Consider the following 12,304-nt stretch of genomic DNA (forward strand, 5'->3'; position numbering starts at 1 on the left):
CTCGTTTGAGGTTTCCACCCGAGAGAGGAGGTTCGTTCTTGGAGGCAGACAGACATCCAGCACAGAACATAGAGTCCAGCTCCCCTCTCTCTCTCTCTCTCTCTCTCTCTCTCTCTCTTTTCCACATCTCGTGTTGAGGCCCTTTGATCTGAGCTGCCAAGCGGCCATTATCATGCATGTCATTGTACATGGCCTGGAGGCACTGTCGTTATCATAAATCATGTGGTCTTCTTCTTTGTTGGTTTGGCGTCCTGCCGCTGACCAGCGTTTCCTTAATTATACATTCTAAAAAGCATACTAGGAGATCCAGGCAGCTTCATAGCATAGGTGTGTTTACATACTCATATTAAAAGAGCTGCTGCGCCTTGTAGAGTTTGCTAGGCTTGCTAAGGATACAGCTGACACAGTTGCTCTCAGCGACAGGATTCATAGGAAGTGGTGGCTTCTTTGCCTGACTCAATGTAAATGAATGTCAATCTTTGAATAACTTAATGTAAATGATGCAGTACAGTGGTTTCTCTAACTGCAGCCCACAACAGCGGCGCAAGTTTTGGGCAGGAGTAGCCAATTTGTGTTAAGACGGTTAAGGGCAGTTTCTCTGCCTACCTCAATGTACTGTCCACCACACCCCTGTTTTGGTCTGTGAAGCCCATTGTATTGGATCTAGTCCTAACACGTTATAACAGTCTGCCCTGCCTGTCCATGTCCTGTCTTTCTAGGTCTGCCCTGTCTGTCTATGTCCTTTCTTTCTATCTGTGCAACGCAGACGATGCACAACTTTACATTTCTGTGTCACCAGAGGATTTTAGATCCACAGATAAATTATTACACTGTATTAGGGATTGAAATACTTGGATGGCTGACAACTTCCTCCAGCTAAATCAGGACAAGACTGAGGTACTTATTATTGGAGCCAAAGCACAGAGAGAGAATCTGGATAAAAAAACCTAGGTGTCATTTTAGATTCTGAACTCAATTTCGAATCACACATTAGGAATGTGACCAAAATAGGTTTCTACCACATGAGGAACATTGCCAAGGTGCGGTTGTTTCTATATCAGGCTGATACAGAGAGACTCATCCATGCTTTTATTACAAGCAGGCTTGACTACTGTAATGCTCTCCTGTCTGGTCTACTCAAGAAAGCCATTGGTCAACTGCAAAACATATAGAATGCTACAGCATGGGTACTGACAAAGACCAGATGGAGAGAACACATTACACCGAGTTTAAGGTCTCTGCACTGGCTGCCTGTGAGTTTTAGAATTCATTTGACAATTCTTCTATTGGTTTTTAAATCAATCCACGATTGTGCACCCCAATACATGTCAGACATGCTTTTAAGTTATGTACCCAGTAGGTCCCTCAGGTCCTCTGGCACTGGCCTTTTAACTATCCCAAAGCCTAGGACCAAGAGGCATGGAGAGGCAGCCTTTAGTTATTATGCCCCCAGCCTCTGGAATAGCCTGCCAGAGAACCTGAGGGGGGCCGAAACTGTGGATATATTTAAAAGAGATCTTAAAACACAGCTTTTCAGCTTTGCTTTTCCTTAGGGTGCTTTTTAGTCTTTTGGTTCTAAATTGTTATTCTTTGTTTTTTTATCCTCTTATGTTTCTTGTGTAGTAAACATTTCAGTTTTCTTTTCATTGTTTATTTGTTTTTTCCTGTGAAGTGCATTGTGTTGTCTGAAATGTGTTATATAAATAAAGCTTGATTTGGTTTTATTCGATATCTCTGCCCTACCTGTCTATATCCTGTCTATATCCTGTCTTTCTAACTCTAGTCTTGCCATGTTATGACAGTCTGCCCTGCCTGTCTATGTGCTGTCTTCCTATCTCTGCCCTGCCTGTCTATGTCCTGACTTTCTATCTCTGCCCTACATGTCTATGTCCTGTCTTTCTCTCTGCCCTGCATGTCTATGTCCTGTCTTTCTATCTCTGCCCTACCTGTCTATGTGCTGTCTTTCTATCTCTCCCTTTGAAGTTCACAAGCTTTCCTTTCAACCCTCTTGATGTACTCGTCATTAATAGCCGAAACTCCCTCCATCTGCTTTCACTCAGGGTGTACGTCCTAAATGGCACCCTATTCCCTATATAGTGCACTACTTTCGACCAGATGTCTACGGGCCTGGTCAAAAGTAGTGCACTATATAGGGAATAGGATGCTATTTGGGACGCAAGCCAGGGATCTCAGCTCATAATAATGACTCGTTGATCAAATCCCTGAGGTACCAAGTATGATATTATTACGCTAGCTTTCAACACTGCAGTCGCGAATAAAAGCGCCCTAGTCTTTTTCATTAGCGGCCAATTACAAAATCCTGTCAGAAAGTAGAAAGGATCCCCTTATTCACCCATCACACACACACACTTATTCACCTCAAATTAATTAATTGAGACTGCTGAAGAGGTGAAACTCATAAAGCCCCCAAGAATGAGCAGGAAAGCGAGACAAGAGTTTTTTTAAAATATATTCTCCATATAAAAGAAATATGAGCATCACAAATGCAGGAGAAATGTCTACACTAATTATAGTGTCATACCTCATATGTATTGGTGAGCCGTTTGTTTTCAGTTTGGAGAGGAAAACCTCAAAATCAATAGTTACCACACGGTCCAGTATCTATACTGAACAAAAGTATTTAAACGCAACATGCAACAATTTCAAAGATTTTGCTGAGTTACAGTTCATATATGGAAATCAGTCAATTGAAATCAATTCATTCATTCATTGTCAGATGAGCCACAGTGTCTCCTGACCCCTCCTGTCTCAGCCTCCAGTATTTATGCTGCAGAAGTTTATGTGTCAGGGGGCTAGGGTCAGTCTGTTATATCTGGAGTATTTCTCCTGTCTTATCCGATGTCCTGTGTGAATTTAAGTATGCTCTCTCTAATTATCACTTTCTCTCCTTCTTTCTTTCTTTCTCTCTCTCGGAGGACCTGAGCCCTAGGACCATGCCTCAGAACTACCTGACATGATGACTCCTTGCTGTCCCCAGTCCACCTGGCCGTGCTGCTGCTCCAGTTTCAACTGTTCTGCCTGCGGCTATGGAACCCTGACCTGTTCACCGGACGTGCTACCTGTCCCAGACCTGCTGTTTTCAACTCTCTAGAGACAGCAGGAGCGGTAGAGATACTCTTGAGGTGCTGACTTGTTGCACCCTCGACAACTGTGATTATTATTATTTGACCCTGCTGGTCATCTATGAACATTTGAACATCTGGCCATGTTTTGTTATAATCTCCACCCGGCACAGCCAGAAGAGGACTGGCCACCCCTCATAGCCTGATTCCTCTCTAGGTTTCTTCCTAGGTTTTGGCCTTTCGAGGGAGTTTTTCCTAGCCACCGTGCTTCTACACCTGCATTGCTTGCTGTTTGGGGCTTTAGGCTGGGTTTCTGTACAGCACTTTGAGATATCAGCTGATGTAAGAAGGGCTATATAAATACATTTGACTTGATTTGATTAGGCCCTAATCTATGGACTTCACATGAGTGGGCAGGGGTGCAGCCATTGGTGGCTCTGAGAGGGCATAGGCCCACCCACTTGGGAGCCAGGTCCACCCACTGTAGAGGCAGGCCCAGCTAATCAGAATGAGTTTTTCTCCACAAAAGGGTTATATTACAGACAGAAATACTCCTCAGCACCCCTTCTTCCTGCCCTCTGACAATCCCGCAAGTGAAGAATGTTGAGGTCCTGGGCTGGCGTGGTTACACCTGGTCTGCGGTTGTGAGGCCTGTTGGATGTACTGCAAAATTCTCTAAAACTACATTGGAGGCGGCTTATGGTAGAGAAATTAACATTAAATTATCTGGAAACAGCTCTGGTGGACATTCCTGCAGTCATCATGCCAATTGCATGCTCCCTTAAAACTTGAGACATCTGTGGCATTGTGTTGCAAAACGACACATTTTAGAATGGCCTTGTATTGTCCCCAGCACAAGGTGCACCTGTGTAATGATCATGCTGTTTAATCAGCTTGTTTATATGCCACACCTGTCAGGTGGATGGATTATCTTGGCAAAGGAGAAAATGCTCACTAACAAGGATACAAATGTGTGCACAAAATTTGAGAGAAATACACTTTTGTGTGTATGGAAGATGTCTGGGATATTTTCTTTCAGCTCATGAAACCAACACTTCACATGTTGAGTTTTTATTTTTGTTTCAGTATAGCAGTCAGACAGCATTTTGCATGTAAGAAACCTCATTAACCTATTGGACTGGGACTATAATGAAAAGGTGCTAATGAGGGGTTATGAAATGGTCAAACTAATCTATTTTCTTGATAAACCTCTGCTTCTGACCTCTGACCTTTCCCATCAGCCCTGAGATAACACACCATTGGTCACAATGTATAGTTAATGCCGTGATGACATTGCCTGGTGAGAATTTTTGCTGTACCCGCAATAACATCAGCCAAATATGTGTATGTGACCAATACAATTTGATTTGACTCACCCTGAATTTTATTCTGCTGCTCTATTGATCTCTACATACATTCAGTCTGAATCTGCCATCCTAGAAGTTGTTTGTGTGACTTCAAAATAAGGGGACATTGCACAAAACAAATGAATCAGTGATTGGATCATCTCTAATCAATCAACAGTGGTGTAAAGTACTTAAGTAGTACTTTAAAGTATTTTTACTTAAGTAGGTTTTTAGGGTATCTGTACTTCACTTTATTATTTATATTTTTGCCAACTTTTACTTTTACTTCACTACATTCTGAAAGAAAATTATGTACTTTTTACTGCACTACATTCTGAAAGAAAATGATGTACTTTTTACTGCATGCATTTTCCCCAAAACACCACCAAAGTACATTTTGACAGGAAAAAGGTCCAATTCACACCCTTAACAAGGGAACATCCCTGGTCATCCCTACTGTCTTCTATCTGGCAGATTCATTAAACACAAATGCTACGTTTGTAAATGTATTGGTATTTATTTATTTCACCTTTATTTAACCAGGTAGGCAAGTTGAGAACAAGTTCTCATTTACAATTGCGACCTGGCCAAGATAAAGCAAAGCAGTTCGACACATACACAGAGTTACACATGGAGTAAAACAAACATACAGTCAATAATACAGTAGAAAAATAAGTCTATATACAATGTGAGCAAATGAGGTGAGATAAGGGAGGTAAAGGCAAAAAAAGGGCCATGGTGGCAAAGTAAATACAATATAGCAAGTAAAACACTGGAATGGTAGATTTGGTAGATTTGCAGTGGAAGAAAGTGCAAGTAGAAATAGAAATAATGGGGTGCAAAGGACCAAATAAATAAATACAGTAGGGGAAGAGGTAGTTGTTTGGGATAAATGTAGTCCCGTGTGGCTCAGTTGGTAGAGCATGGTGTTTGCAATGCCAGGGTTGTGGGTTCGATTCCCACAAGGGACCAGTATGGAAGAAAACATTTTTTTATGAAATGTATGCATTCACTACTGTAAGTCGCTCTGGATAAGAGTGTCTGCTAAATGACTAAAATGAAAATGTAAATTATAGATGGGCTATGTACAGGTGCTGTGAGCTGCTCTGACAGCTGGTGCTTAAAGCTAGTGAGGGAGATAAGCGTTTCCAGTTTCAGAGATTTTTGTAGTTCGTTCCAATCATTGGCAGCAGAGAACTGTAAGGAGAGGCGGCCAAAGGAGGAATTTGCATTGGGGGTGACCAGTGAGATATACCTGCTGGAGCGCGTGCTACAGGTGACCAGCGAGCTGAGATAAGGGGAGACTTTACCTAGCAGGGTCTTGTAGACGACCCGGAGGCAGTGGGTTTGTTCGACGAGTATGAAGCGAGGGCCAGCCAACGAGAGCATACAGGTGGTGGGTAGTATATGGGGCTTTGGTGACAAAACAGATGGCACTGTGATAGACTGCATCCAATTTATTGAGTAGGGTATTGGAGGCTATTTTGTAAATGACATCGCCGAAGTCGAGGAGCGGTAGGATGGTCAGTTTTACAAGGGTATGTTTGGCAGCATGAGTGAAGGATGCTTTGTTGCGAAATAGGAAGCCAATTCTAGATTTTACTTTGGATTGGAGATGTTTAATGCGAGTCTGGAAGGAGAGTTTACAGTCTAACCAGACACCTAGGTATTTGTAGTTGTCCACGTATTCTAAGTCAGTACCGTCCAGAGTAGTGATGCTGGACGGGCGGGCAGGTGCAGGCAGCGATCGGTTGAAGAGCATGCATTTAGTTTTACTTGTATTTAAGAGCAGTTGGAGGCCACGGAAGGAGAGTTGTATGGCATTGAAGCTCGTCTGGAGGGTTGTTAACACAGTGTCCAAAGAAGGGCCAGAAGTATACAGAATGGTGTGTAAATGATGTCTGAGTGTTGGAGTGTACACCTGGCTATCCGTCAATACAAAAAAGATCATAAAATTGGGCCGTCTGGTTTGCTTAATATAAGGAATTTGAAATTATTTATACTTTTACTTTTGATACTTAAGTACATTTTAGCTATTACATTTACTTTTGATACTTAAGTATATTTTAAACCAAATACTTTTAGACTTTTACGCAAGTAGTATTTTACTGGGTGACTTTCACTTTTACTTGAGTCATTTTCTATTAAGGTATCTTTACTTTTACTCAAGTATGACAATTGAGTACTTTTTCCACCACTGCCAATCAGAGTATCAAAGTTGATAACATCATCATGTAGGCTGGCTCTGATCCAATCCATTGGTTTCTGGGACCAATCAGAACGGTCAGAATGTGTTCGCATTCTAGAAATCGTAGGGCAGGGAGGCAAATCCACAGACGCATCGTGGAGAAGAAATGTCAGTTTGGCCAGAGCCATGTGGATGGGTATTCAGGCAAGTGATGTCACAACCTGTCATAAAAGTTCATTAAAACTTAAATAACGGAGTGACATCATAACTCGTGCTCTTGAAACCGTGGCTACACTTGTAGAAAAGTGCTATCTAGAACATAAAATGGGTCTTCGGCTGTCCTCGTAGGAGAACTCTTTTTGGTTCCAGGTAGAACCCTTTCCACAGAGGGTTCTACTTAGAACCAAAAAGGGTTCTCCTATGGGGACAGCTAAAGAACCCTTGGAACCCTTTTTTCTAAGAGTGTAAGATGGCAAGTGCCCGAGTAGTGGCCAAGTGGGCAAGTAAGAGTGTCATCCTAAACCAGACAGTAATATATAACTACAGTACTATACTACTATACCAGGTTTGAGGTTGACCAGTCGTTAGTATTCTCTTATTAAATACAAGTTAGAGAAAAACTGTTTCCCCCCATGTTGAGGTATGCTGATGAACGTATATTAACATGGATGTCTTGGGAATCATCTAGCGATATGTTACAGATGGTGGATATAATTAGTGTCCTTGTATTGGAGGCACTTCTCCCTGTAATTGCTGAATGGCCCTCTCTCTCTCTCTCTCTCTCTCCTCTCTCTCTCGTAGGCCTCGTCATCCCTCTCTCTTCCTCTCTGTATCGCAGGCCTCCCTCTCTCTCTTTCTCCTCATCTCTTCCTTTCTGTGTACCTCAGGCTTCTCCTGACTCTCTTTATTTCTCTCTCTCTCCCTTCCTGTCTCTCTGCTCGAGTCGTGAGCTGTGCTCCAGAAGGGTTTGTTCTGCCCTAGCTGTGCCTGTGGCGCTCATCTCTTCAGGACCTGTCAGTAGCACTGTTTCCCTGCCAAGGCATAGAGGGCAGACACACACACACACACACACACACACACACACACACACACACACACACACACACACAAAAGCTTGCACGCGCGTAAGGTCACACCCTGTTCTTACAATTTTTAAGACAAGCATCGACCCATGAGTAATATAGTGTACAGTACAAACCCACACAAACACTTACCAGTGCAGTCACGCACTCACCTACTGAAACACACACACACACACACACACTGCAGTCTGACCAGTCAGGTAGAGAATATTGAGTGAGTAATACAAATTTGAGGGGGAGGACAAATTAGATGACTAATTTCCTCGACGACACACACACACACCTCATGTGCTGATCAGCTGGCAAGTGTCTTCACTGACATTTTCATCCTCTCCCTGACCCAGTCTGTAACACGTTTTTAATCTCAATGGGTCTTACCTGGTTAAATAAAAAAATATAAATGTTTCAAGCAGACCATAGATTCTGTGCCCAAGAACGCCAAGGTAACCTTTCTAAATTACTATAGCCACGTAGCACTCACATCTGTAGCCATGAAATGCTTTGAAAGACTGGTCATGGCTCACATCAACACCCTCATCCCAGACATCCTGGACCCACTCCAATTCACATACTGCCCCAACAGATCCACAGATGATGTTCTCTCTAAATGTGTAGCTATAGAACTTTGAATGAATTCTATTGTGTCGTTTCTGTGTTTTCATGTTTTATGTACCGTCTTGTTAAGCACATGACCAAATGAGTTTCCCCTGGTGGGATAATAAAGTTGATCTGAATCTATTGCACTACACACAGACCTTTCCTACCTGGACAAAAGAACACCCAACGTGAGAATACTGTTCATTGACTACAGCTCAGCGTTCAACACCATAGTGCCCTCCAAGCTCAACACCAAGCTAAGGACCCTGGGACCGAACACCTCCCTCTGCAACTGGATCCTAGACTTCCTGACAGGCCACCCCCAGGTGGTGAGGGTAGGCAACAACACATCCGCCACGCTGACCCTCAACACAGGGGCCCCTCAGGGGTGCGTGCTTAGTCCCCTCCTGTACTCCCTACTCACCCACGACATCATTAAGTTTGCTGGCGACACGACGGTGGCAGGCCTAATCATTGATGACGAGGCAGCCTATAGGGAGGACAACTTCTCCCTCAACGTCAGCAAGAGAAAGGAGCTGAAGGTGGGCGACAGGAAACGGAGGGCCGAGCACACCCCCATTCACATGGATGGGGCTGTAGAGAAGCAGGTTAAGAGCTTCAAGTTCCTTGGTGTTCACATCCCTAAGGATCTATCATGGTCCAAACACACCAACACTGTCGTGAAGAGGGCACTACAACACCTCTTCCCCCTCGGGAGGCTGAAAAGATTTGGCATGTGCCATCAGATCCTCCAAAAGTTCTACAGCTGCACCATTGAGAGCATCTTGACTGGCTGCATCACCGCTCGGTACGGCAACTGCTTGGCATCCGACCGCCAATCAGTACAGAGGGTAGTGCCGATGGCCCAGTACATCACTGGGGCCGAGTTTCCTGCCATCCAGGACCTCTATACCAGGCGGTGTCAGAGGAAGGCCCTAAGAATTGTCAAATACTCCATCCACCCAAGTCTCTGCTACCACACGACAAGCGGTACCGATGAACCAAGTCTAGAACCAACAGAACCCTGAACAGCTTCTACTCCCAAGCCATAACACTGCTAAATAGTTAGTTAAATAGTTAACCAAATAGCTACCTGGACTATCTGCATTGACCCTTTTTGCGCAAACTTTTTTTGACTCATCACAGTCGCTGCTGCTGCTGTTTACTATCGTCACTTTATTCCTAGTTATATGTACATATCTACCTTAATTACCTCGTACCACTACACATCAACTCGGTACTGGTACCTTGTGTATGTAGTCAAGTTATTGTTACTCATTGTGTATTACTTCCCATTTTTTTCTCTCTGTATTGTTGGGAAGGGCCCGTAAGCAAGCATTTCACTGTTCGTCTACACCGGTTGTTTACTAAGCATGTGACGTATAACATTTGATTTGACCTTACTCAAACACACAAGGTTCTCTCATGGACAGGTGGTCCTCTATCCTCAGATGCTGTGACTATACATATCAGTGTGTGTTTGTGTGTGTGTGTGTTTGTGTGTGCCCTCCCTGTGGCAGTGTGTCCTCCTGGCATGTCCCCTGCCTCTCTCCGCCCACGCACGGTAGCGCTGTACAGATGGGCTCTGGCGTAGTGCGAGAGTGTATGCTCATTTCAAGTCCCCAACACTGAGAGAACACACACACCCACACCTCAGCTTACTGTTCCACCTACCAGTTCTCAACTCCAAAGGTAAGTCAAACTAAACCAGGTGGGTGGACTTAACAGTCCAATAACTACTCAAACTAATCAGTAAACATACTGCCGTGTCTGTGTTCCAAACCATTGGAGATGCTCAAATGAATCAGTATACATACTGTGTCTGTGGACCAAACCATTGGTGATAGACTAGAGGACATCTTGAGAGCATCTTAGTTCGACAGTCAAATTAGTTCATGTATCTCAGCCCTAGAGCTGTTATAGATGGGATTATTGGAAAGCAGGGCACCATAACCATGTGTTTGTGTGCGTGGGGGTATACCCTAGTAGCCTAGCTCCCATCCTAGCTCCAAACGTTACTGCACTTGAGGGTTTTTGGAAAATAGCACAGATGAATTGAGAAAGGCCATTATTTCCCTCTCCATATGTATGCCAACCATTGTGCCCAGTTCTAGATATGCCAGAAGGCCAAGGTCATCCCTTGTGCGCCAATCAATCATGAATCCCAACAGATCAAAGAGGCTATAAGCCAAGCTGGAGACCGACGGTTACTCTCCTGAGATTAGTGATGCCTGGCATGCCGCTGGGTATACTATCAGCCATGCCTGCCACGCCATACAAGTGAAGGGAAGCGCACGACTGTGAATATGAATGTGTTGGAGCCTTCACATGCAATTGTTCTCAAAATCTAGGCCCTATTCATTAGGCACCAAACGGAAGAAAACGGACTGAAACAGGGAGGGATAACCTGAAGTTCTCCAATAAGAAACGCTTGGTTTAGTCTTCTGTTGCAAAGTATTTTGCTACCGTGCACCCTAATGAATACGACCCGCCTTGTGACTCGTCTGATTGTGCGGTGCTCTATCAGATGTGATGTGAACCTCCATCTTGTCTTTCCTGAACCCAGGTAGTCAGAAACTCATTCTAAAAGGCCAATTAGAGAAATGACAAACCTACCTAGCATCACAATGGGGTTTTCAATATCTTGTTAGAGTGCAAACTTTGCCAGGGCAAAAAGAGGGGAAGGTCAGGACAGTCAAACACACACCTCTGCTTTCTCAGCAACAAGGGAGTGTTGGGTCCCGATTACCCTCATGTCAGCCTCAGTGTGTGTGTCATGTTCATTCACAATTAGTCTCCATAGGGCCACCCTAGGTGACAAGATGAACGACTAGCACATCAGCTCCCAAAGGAATCAGGGCTATATGGTTTTCTATTTATTCCTGTCTAAAATGGCTCTCAGAGGAACTACATCATGTTCCCTTTATGGAGCTCTGCTAGTTAGCACTTTCCTCACTAAGGACAGACACCCAACCCCCACTGGGGTCTCCTCTGCCTGGGCAAAATAAGTATAGCAGGGCCCGTTAGATGGAGGCTAGCTACGGAGCTGTGTAGCATAGCATTAGCCTAGCCTACACCTAGCCAGTTTACAGGCACTGGTTTTGAGCATCTCCTGGCACTAGTACACTACTGATAGAACTATTGCTGCAGGGCAGAATTACTGAAGAAAGGAATGAGAGTGAGGAAAGAGGGAGGAGAGGGAGCAGGAATCCTCCTTCCTCCCCCTCCATCCCAACTCCTTTACATTAAACCATCTCTTCCCCCTCCTCCACCCTACAAACACAGACCTCATCCCCCCATCAAAACACATCTATATCACTGTAAAACAGTAGCACCCCTCCCCCTTACCTTCCCACCAAACCTTTCCAGCCCCATCTCTCTTATTTTATCATCCCTAGCTGGGTCTTGCGATGCATCCCAAATACACCCCATTCCCTGCAGAGACCCATGAGCCCTGGTCAAAAGTAGTGCACTATAAAGGGAATAGGGTGCTATTGATCTCTCCTGCTTATTTTACCACCCCTGGCTAGCACGCCAGGCTAGGTTTTGTGTGAGTGGATGGGAATAGGATACATCCATCAATGGGCACTGGCAGCAATGCATATATGCAGAGTGAATTACAAGGCAGAGAAATGAATCCTGCCTGGGAGGTAGGAGAAAGGAGTGGGGGGGGGGGGGGGGGGGGGGGGGAAATAGAAGGTAGATTAATAGCTAATAACTTGAAGGAATAGAGCCGATTCATCACGTCCCAAAATGAAGTGCTTTAAGAGTGGCTGTGGATCTACATCAGTCTTATAATGAAGCTACTGTATCTTTGCTATCCACTCAGAAACCTGTCGGCCGTAACTTCCATTGGTTGAAATGTACCTGCAGGGAGCATTTTCAGAATGACTTTCCGTTGCTTGTTACCTTTAACTATATATTCTGTCCGTAAAACGAGTGTATAAATGTATGAAACTTGTTCCAGTGCTGTAGCCGGTCTTATAACTATAAATGGTGTCGTCTTGT

Source organism: Salmo salar, chromosome 04 (genome assembly GCF_965601325.2).
Source record: "Salmo salar chromosome 04, fSalSal1, whole genome shotgun sequence".
NCBI lineage: Eukaryota > Metazoa > Chordata > Actinopteri > Salmoniformes > Salmonidae > Salmo > Salmo salar.